At 34.1% G+C, this 21,263-nt stretch overlaps 1 protein-coding gene across 11 annotated transcripts in view; it reads left to right on the forward strand.

Annotated features, from left to right (window-relative positions):
• RAPGEF6 (Rap guanine nucleotide exchange factor 6) overlaps positions 1 to 21,263 on the forward strand; it is a 162,584-nt gene that overhangs the window by 79,169 nt on the left and 62,152 nt on the right. The gene's annotated exons all lie outside the window — the stretch shown is intronic.

Raw genomic sequence — 21,263 nt, forward strand, 5'->3', positions numbered from 1 at the left:
TTTGGTCACCACGATGTAAAAAAGATGTTGAGACTCTAGAAAAGAGTACAGAGAAGAGCAACAAAGATGATTAGGGGACTGGAGGCTAAAACATATAAGGAACGGTTGCGAGAATTGGGTATGTCTAGTTTAACGAAGAGAAGGACAAGGGTGGACATGATAGCAGTATTCCAATATCTCAGGGGCTGCCATAAAGAAGAGGGAATTAAGCTATTTTCCAAAGCACCTGAAGGCAGGACAAGAAGCAACTGGTGGAAACTCATCAAGGAGAGAAGCAACCTAGAACTAAGGAGAAACTTCCTGACAGTGAGAACAATTAATCAGTGGAACAGCTTGCCTCCAGAAGCAGTAAATGCTCCAACACTGGAAGTTTTTAAGAAGAGACTGGACAGCCATTTGTCCGAAATGGTGTAGGGTTTCCTGCCCGAGCAGGGGGTTGGACTAGATGACCTCCAAGGTCCCTTCCAACTTTACTACTATTACTATTACTATTAGTTGTAAGTTTTTGAAATTGTCAAAATTGGAATTCAGACCAATAACCATCTATTAATTTGTATAGTAAAAGTTCAATTTGTGTCCAGAGATCATAAATTGAGTACTTCACTTCTAATAGTTTATAAAAGTCATGCTTTTATCCTAAACTATTATGCCTAGTATTTGAAAATGTTTTGTGTTTTAATTTTCTGTGCATTGTTTTGTGTTTGATTCAATTTATTGTTCTATAAGATTTCAGTAACCAAAAGCAGATGGAAGAGTTGTGGAAATGTAGAGATGTTTTATGTTGTCATATACTTTACTTTTTTTTTTTTTACCATAACTGGAATTTTCTTATCTTTTTATCTTTTTCTTGAAAAAGTTCTTAAAATTTGGTTGGCTTAGTATGTTATTTTAATGTTCTATATATTTTAAGGAAAAACGTATTTTTTTCTTGTGAATATTATGTATATCTTTATTTTTTACATGTGCTCCTCATATATTCTCTTGCGATTGTAAAATTGGAAAGGATGTTCAATTATGGCAGGAGAGCTTGAGACATCCTTCACGAGAACTCACATAATTACATAAGGGAACATATCTGTAATACTGTGTTCTGCCATCTCTATAGTGGAGTTATATTTAAGTATGAAGGATAACATTTTCTCAATAATTATTAATAACTCCTAGAAGTGGGCTGTTTCTAGAAGTTTGTAAACATTGCTGATATAAATCAGTATAGCCCCTGTATAAGTTTCAGTAAAACTTTATTTTCTATAGATTGTTTCTATGTTTCTATAAAATATATTTTAATTTTTTATTGTAGAAATCAAGGAGGCCATACAAATTTTAATTTGCATTTAATTGAAGGGTTATAATTAAGACAGGACTTAAGAATTTTGATTTACCTGCCAACTGTGCAATACATTTCTAGGTGTCCATAGATAGATAACACACTAACATCTTAGCCATCCATTTGGATAATTGATGATTGACTTGCATTTTAGGAATGTTATGTAGGATTCAATCCTGAAGTTTCTAAAGAGCTAAGTAGATTATCTGTAAATACGTTCCCCCCTTCTTTCTTTCAAGATGTTTGATCCTTCAAAAATTCTGTTGTTTTACAAATAAGTATGGACATTACTATTCAGTTAGCCACCCTATAAATATTATCTGATGGATGACAATTACACTTTTTCCTCCCTTTTCTTAATACTTCACAACCCAGAGTCCATATGGGATCTATAATATCTTTTGCATTACTGCAAATTATAATAGAGCTGTTGAATGAACTACAATTCAGAAACAGAAACATTGTTAAAGTTTAGCAATTATAATATAATTGCTTAAAAATACTAATGACTAGGTGAAAAATCTGCTATGTGTAGTCTGAAATAATGTTAAAACTAATAGAAGAAATGCAGAACAATACGGATAAGTACCTTTGTAATTTATACAAAATAATTAATGTTGCATGTAAGATATAAAAGTAAATACTTTGGAAAAGAACAATGCAAGTAAAATTATACATTTATCTAATATTTTATTTCATTGTGCTCGCTTCGGCAGCACATATACTAATATTTTATTTCATTGTGAGTTACAGTGAACTGTTTCCTTATATATTTTGAATGAGCAATTTTTTGTGTTCATGAAATTCTTCATGAAATTCTACATATTTTTTCTACAAATAGCTTTGCAATGACTGTAATTAGAATTGTCTTTCCTACAAGTATGTTATGCTATATATAAGCTTACTATTTGCATAAATGTATATCTTCATTCGGAATGCTAAATAAGTATATTCTTCCTTTCCTAAAAAAATTATGTGAAAATATAAAGGAACAAATGGATTGCTATTGCTAGATTTAGAACTGAATTAAAATATATCAGTTCTAGTGGTTCTAATGTTTTTGCTCTGTGTAGTCTTTCTCTTTGTTGTATAATTTAAAAAATATTGGTAGAGGAATTACACAGTCGTGAAGCATTGGACTGAATCTAATTATGTGCCAGTATTATCTGCATGTATTCCATCTGCATGTATTCCATCTGATAGGAAAGTAAAAATATACATACCCAAATCAAAAGCTCTTTGTTGAAATTTCAGAACGGTTGTGTATTATAGTTTCTTTTAACATTAAGTCTACTTAGTTCCCTGCCTAATCAGTCTAAATAACGTGTTTTCCCAAAAGTAAGACCCAGTCCAAAAGTAAGTCCTAGCTTGATTTTTGGGAGTGGGCCTAATATAAGCCCTACTCCAAAAATAAGCCCTAGTTTTGGGGCGAGATTCACGCCTAAAAATCAAGCTAGAGCGGAGGTAAGGGGATGAATCTGTCCCACAGGCCTCACATCCACTTACCTTACTGGTAGGACTGCCGCAGCCAGGCCTCCCACTCCCTGACACTTGTCAAGCCATGTGGCTTGTCACGCCAGTGCCACCACTTGCAGCAGGAGGTTGCACAGCGCTTCAGGTCGTTGTTGCTACTCACGTCATTGTTGCTACTCGCATCAGGATGCCGAATGGTGCTTTGTGCAATTTCTGCTTCTTCTGGCAGAACGCCGCATGGTGCTTTGTGCTGTTTCTGCTGCTCACAGCAGGACGCTGTGTGGCTCTTTGGGCCTTTTCTGCTGCTGGCAGAAACGGCCTGAAGAGCCATGTGGTGTCCTGCCGCAAGCAGCAGAAATGGGCCGAAGAGTCATGCGGCTTCTTGCCGTGAGGAGCAGAAACCTCACAAAGCACCAAGCGGCCTCCTGCCATGAATAACGGCAGTGGCGCAGTGCACCACATGGTGTCTGGCTGCAAGTGGTGGCAATTGGCCGCAGAAGTCAAGCGGTGGTGCGATAGGTGTCAGAATGTGGGAGGCCTGGCTGTGGTGTTCCTAAGATAAGACATTCTCTGAAATCAACTTCCGGTGATTCCAGCGACGACGAATGGCGGCGTTTTACAAAGCCGCCCGTTCCTGGTCCGTGTAAAAGCCGCGGGACTTTGACAATCAGCTGTCCTGCGGCTTGAATCTCCTCCCTGGGAAAAAGGGAGGAGGAGAGCTCTCAGGTAGAGGTAAGAGCTCCCCTGGGTCCCTGTTATTTTGGGGATCGGAGGGTAGAGCTCCCTCGGAGCCTGAGCAACTCCGCGTTCCAGGGAGACTTCATTCCGAAGATTTTGGGATGAAGCAAGTTGCTGCTTCCACATCTGCTTTTTTTTCCAGCTGCTTGTGAGTACTTGAAAGCAGACGGAGCAGACCAGGAGAGACTGTGCTCAAGTTTGATGGTGCCTTTAACCTCAGCAAGTTTCCTCTTCCTCTTCTTTTGTTCACTTTCCCTTCAGAAGAAAGGGAAAGTGAAAAGTAAAATGGCGATCGTCTTTCTTGTCTGATTTGCATTACAAAGTAAAACCTGGATACAGATTAACTCTTTAAACACAGAAGTAAGAATTTGGTTTTTATTCTTTCCTCTCTTTTTTTTCTGTTTTTTTTTCTCTAAGAATATTTAAAAGAACTGTGCCTTTTTTTTCAATAAGAATCTTTCTTCTTGGAACTTAAGAAAATGGCTTCAAAACGTCTGCCTCCCGCCCCTAAGGTTCCTATTTCTTCTCCAATGTCTCAGCCTGCATCTCAGAAACCAAAATCACCTCCACCTTCTCCTCCTCCTCCTGCAATTTCTCTTAATGATTTAAAGGATGCTTTAAAACAGCATGCCTTGGATATTAAGGAGGAGGTAAAAGATCTTATAATTGCAGAGAGGGCTAATACAGAAGAATTATTGGAGAAAAAGAACAAACAAGTAAGAGACCATATACTTCTGGCCTTTCAGGGCTTAGCCCTGCACATAGAGAAGATTGATGACCAGATGGAAAAGATTACTGATAATGCAGAAAGGATGGAATCTAGAATGCAGGAGGTAGAGAACAAAATAGAAATTACACAGGATGAACAAATCATTTCATAATACAGAGAGATGGAACATGCATTGCGTATCAGAGGCCTGAGAGAGAACCCTCAGGTGGACTTAAAGATGCTTATTGTGAAAGATATTGCTCCTAATGGCTGGCGGCCTGAAATAATTGTAAATGAGATAGAAAAATTTTTTAGAGTTAATTCACGGGTTGCTAGACAGAGAAATTTAGAGATGTGGTCATTTATTTTTCCAGAAGATCTATTCGTAATGAAATTATACAGGCTTTTTACAAACAAAAGTTTCAAATTGCTGATCAAGATGTGATAATTTTAAAAGAGATACCTCCAAAAATTTTAAGAGCCAGAAAAGATTTTACTTTCTTGTCTGATGAATTAAAACGTCGTCAAATTCAGTTCAGATGGGAGATTCCAAGAGGAATAATAGTAAATTATGAAGGGATACATCACAGATTAACTACTGTTTCCAAAGCAAGAGATTTTTATCAGTCTATCTTAAAAGTAAGATTGTCACCACCCCCACAAATAAGGATAATGGAAGAGCCTCTTATGGCAGGAGCCTCATCAATGATGGTTATGGAACAAGCTGCACAGAATTTTGACATAAAAGAGCAAAGGATGACACGAGCTGCCCATAAACGTAAAGAAAAAGAGCAGTTGCAGAAGAGTGGTGAAAGTTTGGTTGTTACAGAGCCTGTGGGAGGGGCAAGACCAAAAAGATCTTCGACAGCAGATCTGCAGGCCATGCTTCAGAGGCTCCAGGCCGGTGGAGATGGTCAGGTTTCTGACCTGGAATGTTAATGGCTTAAATGTGCCACAGAAACGAAGAAAGATTTTCCATTATTTGAAACAACATAATAATGATTTGATATGTTTGCAGGAGACTCATATAACTTTAAAGGATTCTAAATTCTTGATGAATTCCCGTCTGGGCTCACATTTTATTGCTCCAGCCCCTGGGAAAAAAGGGGGAGTGGTAATTTATGTGAAGAAAACTTTTTCAGCTAAACTAATTGAGCCTGACTCTGAAGGAAGATATCTTTTTGTGGAATTATTATTACAAGGCCGAAAAGTTCTTATTGTTGGACTATATGCTCCCAATCAACAACAGAAACAATTTTATAAATTGCTGCATGGCAAGATATCTCAGTTGGATTATAAATCGGTAATTTTGATGGGTGACTGGAATGGGGTTTTAGACCCAACTATAGACAAACGAAGTTCCTCTAAAACTTTTATTCAAACTAAACTACCTATGACTTTCTTTGACTTGAAGGAAGAATTGGAGCTTATTGATATTTGGCGAGAAAGGAACACAAGTGATAGAGATTTTACATTTTATTCTGATAGACACCAGTCATTTTCAAGGATTGATTTTTTTTTGATTACTAGTGACTTCCTCCCTAGAGTGAGGAAGGTGAAAATTTTTCCCAGAACATTGTCAGATCATAGTCCGGTGTGGATGGAGTTATATTCGGAAGATGGGAATAGAAGATCTTGGAGACTGAATGAGAACTTATTTAACCGGGAGGAGTTTGTACAAAAGTGTAAAGAACATTTAAAGGACTTTTTTGCTATAAATATGAATAAGGGGACATCGATGTCTATGGTGTGGGATGCTAGTAAAGCATATATGAGGGGAATTTTGATTCAATTGAATAAAGTCTTTAGGAAAAAAGGGTTACAAAGACGTAGAGAAATAGAAGAAGAGATTAAATCAAAAGAACAAGAGTTGGTTCTTAACCCTACTGATAATAATTTAAAGGTATCCATAAAGATGCTTAAAGAACAATTTAATATGTTGATAGCAGATCAGGTGGCTACCAATCTGTCGTATATGAGACATAATACTTTTTGCAATGCGAATAAGCCTGGGAGGTGGTTGGCTTATCAGTTACGAAAGAAACAGAAAGCTAGAATCATAGAGAAAGTAAAATATAAAGGTACTGAGGTCTTTCAGCAAGATCTGATTAGAAAAAGCTTTTTGGACTTTTACACAAAATTATATTCAAGTGATAATATAAGGGGTTTGGATATAGATAAATATTTACAATCAGTACATTTTCCTAGACTTTCAGAGGAACAACAAAATGGGATGAATAGTTTAATTACTGTGGAGGAAATTGGTTTAGCTATTAAGCAGTTAAAGGTTGGAAAGTCTCCTGGAACAGATGGATTGACTTCTAGGTATTATAAGATCTTACTTGAAGAAATGATAGAGCCATTAAAGGAACTCTTTAATAGTATTTTGTTGGGTACGCAAGTTCCTCCTTCTTGGAAAAGAGCTTTTATATCATTGATTCCGAAGGAAGATCAGGATCTTACAGAGCCTAAGAATTATAGGCCAATTTCATTATTGAATGTTGATTATAAGATCTTTACAAAAATTTTGGCAAATAGATTAATGCAGGTTATGAAAGACTTGATTCATAGTGATCAAGCAGGATTTATAACAGGGAGATATATGAAACATAATGTTAGACAAATTATTAACTTAATTGAGTACTTGGATAAGAATAATCAGATTCCTGTGGCTTTTATCTTTTTGGACGCTGAAAAAGCTTTTGATCAATTGGACTGGCAATTTTTATTTTCTTTGGTAGAGAAAATGAATTTTGGGGATAATTTTTTACATGCACTTAAAGCTATATATCAGCAGCAATCTGCACAAATTGTTGTAAATGGGGGATTGACTGAGAATTTTAATATTCAAAAAGGGACAAGACAAGGATGTCCATTATCCCCATTGTTATTTGTTTTAACATTGGAAATTTTATTGATTCAGATTCGGGAATCAAAGTTAATTAAGGGTGTAAAGATAAGGAAGAATGAGTATAAATTGCGGGCATTTGCGGATGATTTGGTTTTAATTTTGGAACAACCGAATCAGGCGATTGATGGTTTGCTAGAACTTATAACACAGTATGGGAATGTTTCTGGTTTTAAAGTTGATAATTATAAGACTAAGATATTATCTAAGAATATGTCAGTTAAAGATAGGGAAAGTTTGATTAAAGCCACAGGTTTCCAGATGGTAAAAAAGGTTAAATATTTGGGAGTATATTTAACTGCTTCAAATGGAAAATTGTATAAGAACAATTATGAATCACTATGGCCAAAATCCAAAAGGATTTAAGAGATTGGAAAAAATTGCAATTGTCATTGTTGGGGAGAATTTCAGCTGTAAAAATGAATGTTCTACCAAAGTTCCTTTTTTTGTTTCAGATGATACCTATTCTTAAAAAAGAGGCAAATTTGGAGGAATGGCAAAAGGGTATCAATAATTTTATATGGGCCGGGAAGAAACCAAGGGTTAAATTTAAGATATTACAGGATGCTCGAGAAAGAGGGGGACTTAAGGCACCTAATTTGAAATTATATTATGATGCAGCCGCCCTAACTTGGTTAAGTGATTGGCTTAATTTAACAAATATGGATATTCTTTTTTTGGAAGGTTGGGATTTAATATATGGTTGGCATGCATATTTAATTTTTAATAAGAAAGTTGATCGGACTTTTAAATCACATATTTTGAGGAATGCCTTACTTCGTGTTTGGAAGAAGTATTATTATAGATTAAATTATAAAATACCTATCTGGGGGATTCCCAGACATGCAATTGAGGGAACTTCTAAGGGGACAAATTTTGACAAAATCTCGTATAAAGAATTGTTAATTCGTTCTGGTTCGAATTGGCATTTGAAATCCCTAGATGTACTAAGGCAGCAAAATATTCTACAGTCATGGTTTCAATATTTACAAATAATGGATAGATGGACTGTAGACAAGAAAGAGGGAATAACACTAGAAGATAGACAATTGGTTATTCAGACTAAAAACCAAAGTCCGGCTCATATAAAAAGAATATACAATGTTTTATTAGAGTTAGATTCGGAAACAGAATTGGTTAAAGACTGTATGATTAAATGGGCTCAGAATATACAGGAGCCGATCTCATTGGATTTATGGGAGACAATTTGGATAAGAAATGTTAAATTTACACAAGCTCAAAATTTGAGAGAAAATTTTTATAAAATGTTCTATAGATGGCACTTAGATCCTAAAAAATTATCTTGTATGTATTCCAATATACAGCCCAAATGTTGGAGATGTGGCAATAATGATGCGACATAATTTCATATTTGGTGGAATTGTAAAAAAGTAAAGGCTTTTTGGATTATGATTTGGTGGAACATTCAAAAGATTTTTAGAAAAAAGATAAAGTTTACTCCTCAACTATTTTTACTTGGTATTTTTGTTGACTTAAATGAAAAAGAAACTACTTTGATGTTGAATTTATTAACTGCAGCAAGGTTACTAGTAGGTTTATATTGGAAGAAAGATTCCTTGCCTACTTTAGAAGAATGGATATTTAAAGTATCTAGTTTTGCAGAAATGGCAAAAATTTCTGCTTATTTAAAGGATCATACACAAGAAAGATATATTATTGTATGGGGAAGGTGGATAGATTATATTCAGAAAAAGTATGGAATTAAAAAGTTTCATTTATTTTATGAATGAATTTTAAATATGATAGAGAATTGTTTTATAGGTTATGGAATTAAAGGTTAATTATGATATTTTTTTTCTCTTTTTTCTTTTCTTTTTTTCTTTTTTCTTAATTACTATAATTTTTTTTATTATTATTAACCCTGTATTCTGCTCTGGGAAGTGAAGGGAGGGGGGTTGGGGGTGGGAGGGAGGGTAGGGTTTTTTTGTTTGTTTTTTGTTTTGTTTCTTTTTTTTGTTTGTTTTTTCTTATACTTTAAAATTTTATTGTATTTTTATAAATGATTGTATGTTTAAAAAATAAAAAAAAATTAATAACAAAAAGACATTCTCTGAAATTAAGACCTAATGCCTCTTTTGGAGGAAAAAAATATATATAAGACCGGGTCTTAATTTTGGGGAAACAGATAGTATCTGGAAATTCTTGTCTGAAACTTTTATTGAATGACATAAATCTTTCTCGTTTTGTAAATTCTGCAGTCATTAATTCACACGCTGTATAGTATCTCCTAAAATAGTCTATTCCACTATAAAATAGTTCTTGTAATTAGGAAATTTCTAAAATATTTCACCCATTGAATTTAGTTGTTTGGTGGAATAATAGGGAACTCAGTTTCATCATCTACCATCTATACTCAAGTTTCCTCTTAATCTTCTGCAAAAAAATACCTTCAACAACTACTCATTGGATTATCAAGCAATTAAGTTGATAAACAAAATGCGTTCTGTCACTAAACTTAATCCACCTTATCTGGGCATGTTCTGATTTGTAACATTTTAACTAATTTAACACATGATGTCCAGAACTAAGAGTACAATTCTAAAGTGACATGGTGATTGAGTTAAAGTAAAAAGTTGTTTCTATCAATGGAATTTAAGTCATTCAATTTCTTAGCACTTACAGTATGTCAAACTGTTAGCTCATATTCTGTTTTGTTGGTTTGGCATAGTATTTCAGCCCATCAAAAATCTTTTTGCATCTTGATTGTATTATATAATATTGGTTTTATTTCTTAGCCTGTAAGACATCATTTTTAAAGTAAACATTACTACATTCATTTGAATTCAGATCTATCATAGAAGTACATAGAAATATAGCCTATAGCACAGCTGTGGATATATTACAGAAATATTATGCAGATTAGGCTAATTGTGCCAGTTGATCACATTTACATTTTGCAGGCATTCATATAAATTTGGACATAATTGCATGGAGTGTGTAGAATTATTTAATTATAGCCCAGCCATCTTTATTTATTAAAACAATGTATAGAAAGAAAAAAATATCCCTAAAAGCGATCTTCAAATTATAAAGTATATTTATACAGACATGATATAAAATATATTAAACATTGTATTCCTGTGTAGAATATGTGTTGTCTGATTCCCAAGTATATCAGTAGGAATAGTGATATAGCAAAATCCTGTATATCAAATTGATTTTCAGCACTGCTCCTACAGTAGAAGCAAAACCTGGTTCCTACAAGACGAAGATAAACATAAGACTATTTGTACAAGGAATATAGAAAGACCTCTTACTGATTTTCAGAACTCTAAAATCTAAATTGCTAACAAATCTAACAATATAGTCTTTGTTCAGATACGAAAAAGATATAAAATAGACAGGTTTTTACAAAGAACAGACCCCATTGGATAAAATTTTGTTAAAAACAGATGAGAACTTGATTAGAAAACTCTATAAATTTCTTTTAAACTGGAAGATGGAAGAAGAACAAGTGAAAGAAACAATGATAGTATGGGCAAAGAACTTTGGATATTCTATAGATTTGGAAGACTGGCAAAAACTTTGGGATAAAAATATTAAGCTTACAAAAGCGGTAGCATGTAAAGAAAACTTATATAAGATGTTTTATAGATGGCATATGACACCAGTTCGCTTAGCGAAAATGTTTAAAAATGCTTTGGATGTCTGTTGGAAATGTAAACAACAGTCAGGCATTTATTACCATGCCTGGTGGACATGCCCTATCGCTAAGAAATATTGATCTAAGATCCATAGATGGTTGGAAAAGATGACGAAACTACAGATAGAATTTAAACTGGAATTGTTTTTGTTAGGAATAGTAAGACCTAATTATGGTAAAGAGAATGATTACTTGATATTGCATGTTTTAACTGCTGCAAGGATAGTATTTGCCCAATTTTGGAAAAATGAGAATTTACCATCTGACCAGACTATTATTACCAAAATTTTAGAGTGTGCAGAAATGGATAGACTAACATTAGAAATGAAAGAAAAAGATGATTCAATTTATTTTAGAACTTGGGAAAAATTTTATCAATGGTTAGAGACATGTTAGAACTTGAAGGACTCAATATTTTAGAATAGATGACTGATTTTTAATCGAGTTCTAACTAACATTTTGATGATATGATTACTTTTCCTGATTTATTGACTTTCATTTGTTACTTTTTTTGAGATTTTATTAGTAGTGTTCAGTTAATAGATTAATGTATTTGTTTACTATTTTTTTAATATGTTACAGTCAAAGCTTTGCTAAAAATGGTTGAATATGATATTCACTCATTATTATGATCCGGACGGTAGCTTGTTTGTTGAAATATGTGATTGTACCCATCCTTAATTCCTTATTTCCTTTCCCTCCCCCTTTACTTCCACCCCTCCCTTTACCATACCTATATTGTTCCTATTTTTCCTCATCTATATAAACTTAATAAAATTTTGTTGAAAAATATAGTCTTTGTTCAATCTATATATTGTAATCTTTATTAATCATAATAGAACAGAATAATAGAATAGAATCATTAAAGAGGTTGGGAGACATTTTTATGGAGACAGGTAACCATGCAAAATGCTTTAATTATATAGTAGTTTGAGGTTTGGTTTAATTTTCATTGAAATTTTTAATTTGACAGATGATGGACATTGGAGTCAAACTTCAAAATCGCAGCTAGATTATTGTTGATTTTTATTTTTGTTGAAATAATTATTATCCCACTTTTCTGCTAAAATATTTACGGAACTAACAAGAATAATTAAAACCAGATTTAAATTATGTAATGTGTACATTCACGTTATATTTAGCTATATTCATGTAATTGAAATTATACATATATACCAGTCAAAAGAAAAAACTCCACATCCTTACCCTGATTAAGAAGCTAAGGGCATTGAAAAATAACAGGTTTTTACTGTATCTCTGAAAGAGGAAATGCCAGATAGGATTTAGGAAATAATATGTTCTGTGATATGATTTCAGAGGTGGAAAGTATTTGAAAAGAAGCTTTTTAAATTATTTTTTTCTGTGTAGACCGTTTTATAAGAAACAATTTAAATCTTTTGTCATGTTTTATGTTGACCGTGGGTAGAAGTCCTAAAAGTGTAAGCAATGAATTAAAACCAGAAGTAGTTGACAGGACTGTCTGAAATGTAAAATGAAGAAAAGCATGTACATTTTTAAAGGATGCTTTAAGTGTTGATCCATATATTGCATTTTTCTGAGTTTCATCTGAAACATCTCTTTGCTGCCATCCTTCAAATACTGGTGAATTTTAAAAGCTTTAAAGACATTTCAAAGTGATTTTTTAAAATAACCTTTTGAGTTCTACTGGGTATTCTATTTCTTTCCATTATGCTATATTGGTAGACCTTGGCTTATGACAGCAATTGGGATCAGAATTTCCATTACTAAGCAGTGTAGTTGTAAAGTAAGTTTGCTTCACTTCACTGGCAGTCCTGGTTGCCATTGTTAACGGTCATTAGGTGAGGCAACTTCCTGCTGGCTTCCCACAATCAAAGTTAGTGGAAAATTGCAAGTCTCAGCCTAGCAGGCAGCCAAATGGCTACTGCTGGTGAAGGAGGGACTGAGGGGGTGCAGGGGAGGATCAGAAGGTGCATGGGAGGTCTGGCACATGTTGGGAAGGGGGGTATATGAGGTCAGAAAAGTAGGTGAAAGGCGCAGTATGGGTTGGGGAGAGTTTACAAAAGTGTGTGTGAGTGTGTGTAATAGGTGCAGCGTGGGTCGATGAGAGTATGCAGTGGTGTGAGGAAGACATGGCGAGGTTGGGAGAGCGCCTCGTGGTGTGTGAGTGTCAGGTATGCTGTAAAAGCAGGGAGGCTGGTAAAAGATATATGAGTGGGAGAGACTCATCCCAGCAACTTGTGTACTTCCCTGCCAGTTTCCCCATTGACTTTCTGGGGTAACTGGCAGGAAAAGTTGCAAATGATGATCATGTGATCATATATTAAGATTAACTTTATTGTCATTTTCCTGTACGTACAATAGCATGCATTAAAATAAAATGCTGATTGATGCACCACTCTCGAAAGAAGGAATACCACCCACCAACCAAGGTCACCATTCTAAAGATAATAATAATATAATAATAGCAGCAGCATCCAAAAATGCCAAATTATACAAAAATGACACCAAAACATTTCTTTCTTTCTTTCTTTCTTTCTTTCTTTCTTTCTTTCTTTCTTTCTTTCTTTCTTTCTTTCTTTCTTTCTTTCTTTCTTTCTTTCTTTCTTTCTTTCTTTCTTTCTTTCTTTCTTACTTACTTACTTACTTACTTACTTACTTACTTACTTACTCCCATACATATACAGAGTCCATTTTGAATACATAGTGGAAAAAAGAGTTCCTTCCTTCCTTCCTTCCTTCCTTCCTTCCTTCCTTCCTTCCTTCCTTCCTTCCTTCCTTCCTTCCTTCCTTCCTTCCTTCCTTCCTTCCTTCCTTCCTTCCTTCCTTCCACGCATATCCACACACATATAGAGTCAATTTTGAATACATAGCGGAAAGAAGAGTCTTGAGAGTTAACAAGGTTAATATGATATGGTACAAAGCTATTACAGAATATTACAGTTGTTCTGCTTTGGATACCTCGAAACTTCCTCCCAGAAGGCAATAATGAAAACCGGTCATGGAGAGGATGTATAAAGTCCCTGTCAATTCTGCGGATCTTGGTCGAGCAGCGCTTATGTGGTGCTTATAAGTGTCATGGGACTTGTAATCATGGAACTGTGAGGTGCCGCGACAACCAAAACTCCAAGGTCTGATTGTAAGCCCCACTATAGTAGCCCCACAACTGTTGCTGAACAGATAGTGGTAATTCAAGAACTGCCTATATTAAAAAAAATCCATTTATACAATTGAATTTTATAGGCTGTAGATTAGTTGATAGTCCCCTCTTCCTCTCTCCCTCTTTCATCTACCCATCTGCACACACAATTTGTTCTGAAATATAGGCAGTCAGTTTTCTGTCATTAGTATATATACTCCCCAACCCCATACTGATATTTGAAATGTGTTTCTTAATAAATTATATATATATTTCCATATTTTGCCTAGAATATTAGAAAGTAATATTGCTACTACCAGCAAAAATCGAGTACATTCACTTACGTTTCTGCATCCTTTAGTCAGTGACCTCTTACTCTTTCATTCAGTATTGGAAACCAGCTTCACTCTCTATATTACCACATAGATTGTGCACAGTATAATTTAAATAGTTCCATGGTTGTCATGGTTACTATGAAATCTGAAGCTGCACAAGATACAGTAGCCTCAGTTATGTATATTGAGATACTCCCAATATTAAAAAAAAATCTTTGAATTCTCAAGACCACTTCTATCAATTTTGGAAAGTATAATCTTTCCATGTGGGCAGTATTCAGGTGTAAATCTAAACGTGGGAATTGCAAATTATCTTATTTCTTGTATAAAAAAATATTGAGAAGGTGGAATATGTAACTCCATTTTTCTTAGATTATTTAAAAGAAACAATCACACTAAACAAAATATTTCTGATTTTAAATCATTACACCTGCTTTTATAGATTTTTTTAAAATATACAGATGTAAAAATTAAAATCTCCTTCACAACCAGATGACTTGACAAAAGAATCTGTGTCATTTTCTTGGCAGCAGTATGAAGTAGCTTGACCCTGACTTTCAAATGTTTTATTCAGTTTTCCAGTCTAATTTATGATTCCAAGTAAGATAAGCCTGATGCTACTGTATGGGAGAAACAATCTATTAGATCAGAGGTCCCCAACCCCTGGTCCATGGACCAGTACTGCGCTGCGGCATGCCAGAAACTGGGCCATGCAAACAAGTGAAGCCCCATCCATGGGATACAGGCAGCACACAAAACCATGCCCCCTCCGGTCTGCGGAAAACCCTCTCCCCGCAGAACTGGTCCCTGGTGCCTAAAAGGTTGGGGGCCTCTGTATTAGATGCAGTAATGGCAAATGGTTGCACTATAATAATATGGTGGGTTTCTCTACTTGATGTATCATTTGTTTTCCCTAAACTAATTCAACATATTAAGTGATTAACTGTCAGGTTAGTAATATGTGGAAATTATTACCAGGTAAACTGCTTATGAAAAATGCAATCATTCTGAACACTCATTGTACAGGAATTAAAAATAGTTTCCAGTAGTTCACTTATGTAGATGAAGGATGCTATATTTGCAGTTAATTGGAAGTATCTGATATTTGAACTTTTTAATGTATGAAAAAATACAGAAGTTCTAATTGTCTGAGGCTCTGTATATGAAAAATATGGGATAAAAATAATAATGTGGTTTCTTCTGTGTGTCTATTATAGCATCAGAATTTGCAGTATAGATGATGTCTTGTAGGTTTTTAGCATGCTATTTACTGTAGAATTTTTTTTTTCTTACCATTGACTTATCTTTAGTTTTCTGATGTGATCAGTAAATCTGTAGGTATATGGAGGAAAAAAATTTAGAAATTTACATTCCAAGTATCATAGTCTGTATACATACTTATGTTTGGCCTACTGTACTATGTAGTTAATAGTTTTTATAGTCATGATGGCAGATGTAGATTTTGCACAGCAGATTCCATATTTTGTCAACATTAACTAGATTAGCTATGTAGGAGAGACATGTCAAACTCGTGATGTTGCGTGACATATTGGAGCTTTTTCCCCCATTGCCGGCAATGGGGTGGGCGCGGTTTCATTGTAACGCATCTGGCCCATGTCTGTGTGATATTTTTTAAGGTTCTGTCACAATGCATATATGAATCATTCTGCTTTTTGTAGCCTATTAAGTTACATAGAACAGACATCGATTTTGACTTTTAACATGAATCACTAAGCAATGCAGTTATAAAGTCTAATATCACGTGACCATATTGCTTAGTGATGGCAATCCCGGCAGTAGTTCTGTCATTAAATGAGAATCATAGATATTAAGTGAGGACTTCCTCACAACTTCTTGCTGGCTTCCAACAAGCAAAGTCAGTGGGGAAACTGGCTGGAAGTTGGAAGTGCCAGGTAGCTTGCAAGCAGGCCAATAGTCAGGTAAATGGCTGCTGCCTGGTAGGGCAAGGTTGGTTGTTGCGATGCACACCACTTTTGGGCCTAGGAATGATGGAGCAATAGTGGGTGCAATGGCATGTGTGAGCAATTTTGAGCCCAGGGGTGACTGTAGCTGTATGGGGTACATTCCACATGGGTAGGTGGACTGGTGCACGTGAGTAATTTTAGGGCCTGGGGGGTATTGTTGCTGAGTGAGGGGGCATGCATGGATAACCAATGAGGTGTGGCAGGACTGGGGGTGTCTGCTGTTGGGCAGGAGAGACTTGTTGGAGTGACTAGTAACTTCTCCAGCTGGCTGCCCTATGGACTTTTCTTGTGGGAAGTTGGCAGTGCAGTTACAAATGGCGACCATTGGACTGTGGAGTGCTGCATTTCTTGTATGTGCAAGCAGATTGCCAAGTGCCCAGATCACAATGACATGACTGCAGGGTGGTGTGAAAGCCAGAACTTCAAGGACTGGTTGTAAGTACCACTTGTTCAGCGCCATGACAATTTCAAATTGACACTGAATGTGTGTGGTTACTAAGCAACCTGTATTATATAATATAAGGGTATGTTCCTACTACTTTCTAGATAATTTAAACATTTGATGAAACAGAATGTAGATTAATATTTTATTTAATACAAAACCAATCTGATTGTATAGGCACCATTTGGTTAGAAAAAGAATTATTTTATAGTTAATGTATTTCTGAAAAGTGAAAATTGTTGCACATGCATCTCTTTTTAAGAATTTCATAATAATCCTTTTGATAGATGAGTGATATTCCCCCATATAGAACTGAAGCAAAACCCAAATTCACTTGGTGAGTTCATTCAAGACCCTTGAATTTAAAGTCACTGTTGTCAGATCCATTGTGGTATTTGCAATGGGAATGTGTATGAATGGAAGATAAAGATAAAGCCTTGGAGCAATTGTTTTCATGTTACCCACATATTTCATAAAAAGAGGTGAATAAATCTTTTTAAAAAGATATAAAAAGTTTAAAGATGCCTAATGTCTAAAAAACATAAGTTAGCTGTGGTACAAAAAAGGATGGATGATTTTGATGCAATCAAGCAGCTGGCAGCCATCTCAAAATTTATTTCTTGTATTGAGGAATGCAGAAAAGTGAAGGAAAAATAGATTTTGGACAATGTGTCATATATTGAAAATTGAGATGAGGAAATAAAGTGATAAAATCTAACTGAAGCAGGATATCCATTTATATATGTCCCACAATCTAAGAAAAGCAAATATTTACTTTTTTGATTTACACTCTGGCCTTTAACCTCAAGATGGTTAACAAAATTTTAAAAATGAGCAGTATCAAACTAATTTAATTTAAAATATTTAACGATTATGGCAAAACATTTGGTGTATTGATTTTGTAAAACAAATAACTGGGGGCATAGTGCCATACTTAAGAGGATGTTCCATATTTGGAGAGCAACACAGAAAAATGCACGTTTCTAGTAAGACAGTCATCTGCCAGTAAGGGCAAATTCAGAAGGGTCTTTCCAAGATAGAGAGAAACAGCACTATAGCTTGACTACTATTAGATTCTGCTATGTAATTAGTATTCTTAGAAAAAAGAAAGTTCCTGAGATAATTACAATAAAGTGAATATATTAATAATCCATACCACAGGTAGGGAGGGAATGGAATATACATTTGAAGGAAGCTTTTTCAGGCAGTTGAACAAGTAATACTATTATTTGTCAGAAGAATGCTTGTAAGAAGAATTTTAAAGTCAGGTAATGATCTGGCTTGGAGGGGGCAAATCTTCTCCTGCAAAACATGTTTGATTATTTTTTCAGATATCCACTGTTAAATAGGTTGCATTATACTGAGTATTGTAAGCTTAGTCTACAGTTCATTTTAACAAGTGTTTAAATGCATATAAATTTAAAGAAATAAAGAAAGAAATAAGTAAATAAATACATAATACATACATAATACATACATACATACATACATACATACATGAATGGTTGATATCATGTCTCTATCATAACAGTATAGTTCACTCACACAATTCAGCATATGAACAATAAATAAATATAGAAAATAGAGACTGAAATTTACACGGGCAGTTTAAAAGTAATGTCAATTTTGTGGGCAGAATTCAGGAATTTTAACCGAAGTACTTCTCTAGAATAGTAGCCAGATATTGTTACTTCTAAACATCTAATTAAAACAGGGGTCTTCAAACTTGGCCCTTTTATGACTTGTGGACTTCAACTCTCAGAATTCTTCAGCCAGCTTGCCTGAATTAAAATGTTATTCCCTCTCAGATGTAAGAAGCATTCATCTCATTAAAATAACCAAGAGTCTTCTAAAACTTTCAAAACAAACATATCTGCAGTTGGGTGCATAGTTTTAGATATTGATATTGGACTATTTTTATTTTTACTTTGTGAACTATTGTAAAAGCAGTTTTGATGGTACCATGCATATGCTTATTTAATGTTAACATATGTGTAGTAACTTTCACTATGCTAGAATTATTAACTCATTTGTTCATCTCTGCATAATTTCCCATGATAATTCTATATGAACCAGTATTTGGTATTTAGGCACATTCAAAGAGAATAGTTAGGATGTTGTATTATATACAGGGTATTATAGTTCAGAACTTGACTTTGTGGTTCCCTAAAGAGATCATATCAATGCATATCAGATAGTCATCTGATGAGAGGTCTGAAATCCAATTCTCAGTCAGAGAAATGATCACCCTCCAACCCCCAGCTTGCCTGCTTGTTATTTTAAGCAGGCTGATATTCTGCCCAATCTGTTGGAAGCTGATTTTACTTTTACTATCCAAATTTGGAAACTTCCTAATGTCCTTGGAACAATTTCACTAATTAGCATCTGTTGTTCTTTAGCAGAAGTATTCTGGAAAATACTGTTTTAGAGACTTTCGGTCTGAGCTCAATTTTCTTTTTTGAAAAAGTTCACATGTTTCATTTGATTTTGAAATGAGCTAAACTGAAGAACTCAGAACACAATTGAAATCTTTCACTGGAAAAAAAGTGTTTTTACTACCTCATGTCAGATAGAGGCACTAATGCGTATCTTAAAATGCAAATTTTAATAGCAATCATGCAGAACACTCTGTTTCTGAACCAGATATTTTAATTTTATATTAAAATGTGGGAAATATTTCAAAATTGAGATGACCTCTGTTGTATATATAGTTTTAAGGATATAATAATAGTTTTAATAATTTTGATTATGTGCCATCACAAGTTGTTGTCAACTCTTAGAGACCATAAAGATAGATTTTCTTCATGACAGTCTGTCCCTAACTTGGCCTTTCAGATCTACCAGTGATGTAATGTTTTCTTCCACCTTTGCCAACATTAGAAATTCCTCCAGATAGCTAGGCCTTCACATAATATGCTAAAAGTAGGATAATTTGAGTTAGAATTCTAGTTAGAAATATGGTTTATTTAATGAGCCATATATTTATTTTCTTGGTGTCCACGGTATTCTCGAGAGATTTCTACAACATTTGAACAGCGTTAATATTCTTCCTATACTGCTTTTTTAAAGACCAACTTTCACTTCAATAGAGTGTCAGAGGGAACATTGTTTCCACTATTCTAATTTTTGTAAATATAGATGCTTCATGGCATCTGAATATTTTTTTTCAAGGCTCTACCAAACGCTGGTCTATGGTATATTTCTTAACTGTTCCTTTTACTCTTGAATATTAATCCTAAAAGGCAGAAATTGCCTATCCCTTTTTAAATCTTCCACATTATAGTTGACATTTTACTGTATTTGCAAAAGATATATATGACAATATACTATTAAGTTGCTGTGAAAATGAGAGTACAATATAATTTCAAAACTTCATAAAATTTAGAAAGCAAAGGCATTGCAAAGGACCATTTTGAAGATGATCCCACACTTTGGCTTGACTATAAATAATGATGTATTTTTTTGGGAATTATATTTTGAAGTAACTTTTGCTTAAGCAGCTCTCTCTATGTGTGTAGTTGAATCTGTGACTTTAGAGGATGTTGAATTATAGTTTCTGTTATTTCCAATCATAGTCAAGAGGAGTAAAGGGGTATTGAATTCAACATCCACTTTGTCTACTGAATCGATTAAAGCAAATGAAATATCTTAATACATACAATGGTTTAAGTAAGATAAGTAGCCCAACAAAAGGCAATTTGGTGCTTGTTGTAATTAAAGTGATCCTGAATATCTTTCTATCTGATGTGTATTAAATTTCTTTTTTAAAAATGTACTCTAATATATTGAAAAGCAAACCATTATTGTAATAACGATCAGATGTGCAAATTTATTTTAAAAATCTGTGGTTTTAATTATGTAAGGTAGAATCAATAGTTCCTTTAAACATTTGTATTCTTGGCAACTCTTTAAGAATCTTAACATAACATTATACTACCACCAAATTTAAGGATTTGGATTAGCAATTATTTAAAACTGAGGCTGAAGCTTCTAAGGGGTCACTTTCATATCAAGTTCTAAAGATCCATTTGTAACATTCATATCTGTTCTACAGGGATAAATCTATTAAACATTGGTATTTTGGCCATCAGTGAGGGGGCTGATTAAAACTATTTGTCTAATCACTCTAATCAATCTAATTTTCAGTAGACAATGGGGGGCATAATCAGTTCACATTATTTATCTTGATAAAGCTCAAAATAAAATCAAATATTGAAAATAAACCTAAAATAAAATTTAATCTGTACATGTAAAAATTATCAAAATTAAAATATCCAAGCTTTTAATATTAACAGATATAAAATATGCATATGTATACATTGTATACATACAATGAAATACATAAAAATAGAAATAATAATTAAGCATTTTTGTGGTAACCATTGAAAGAAATAGACACTGTTTTTCAGAGCTTACTTTTCATATTCATTCCTAAGAACAAAATAATCATTGTATTTAAAATTTATTTCCAATTACATTCTTTAGATTTTTCCCTAAAATGTCAAGTATCCTGAAATTTCTAGTAGGCAGCAAATGATTCAACCGTTTATCTCTCAGTAGTAAA

The sequence above is a fragment of the Crotalus tigris genome, unplaced genomic scaffold, assembly GCF_016545835.1.
Source record: "Crotalus tigris isolate CLP2741 ecotype Arizona unplaced genomic scaffold, ASM1654583v1 scf7180000024310.2302065, whole genome shotgun sequence".
NCBI classification, from domain to species: Eukaryota; Metazoa; Chordata; class Lepidosauria; order Squamata; family Viperidae; genus Crotalus; species Crotalus tigris.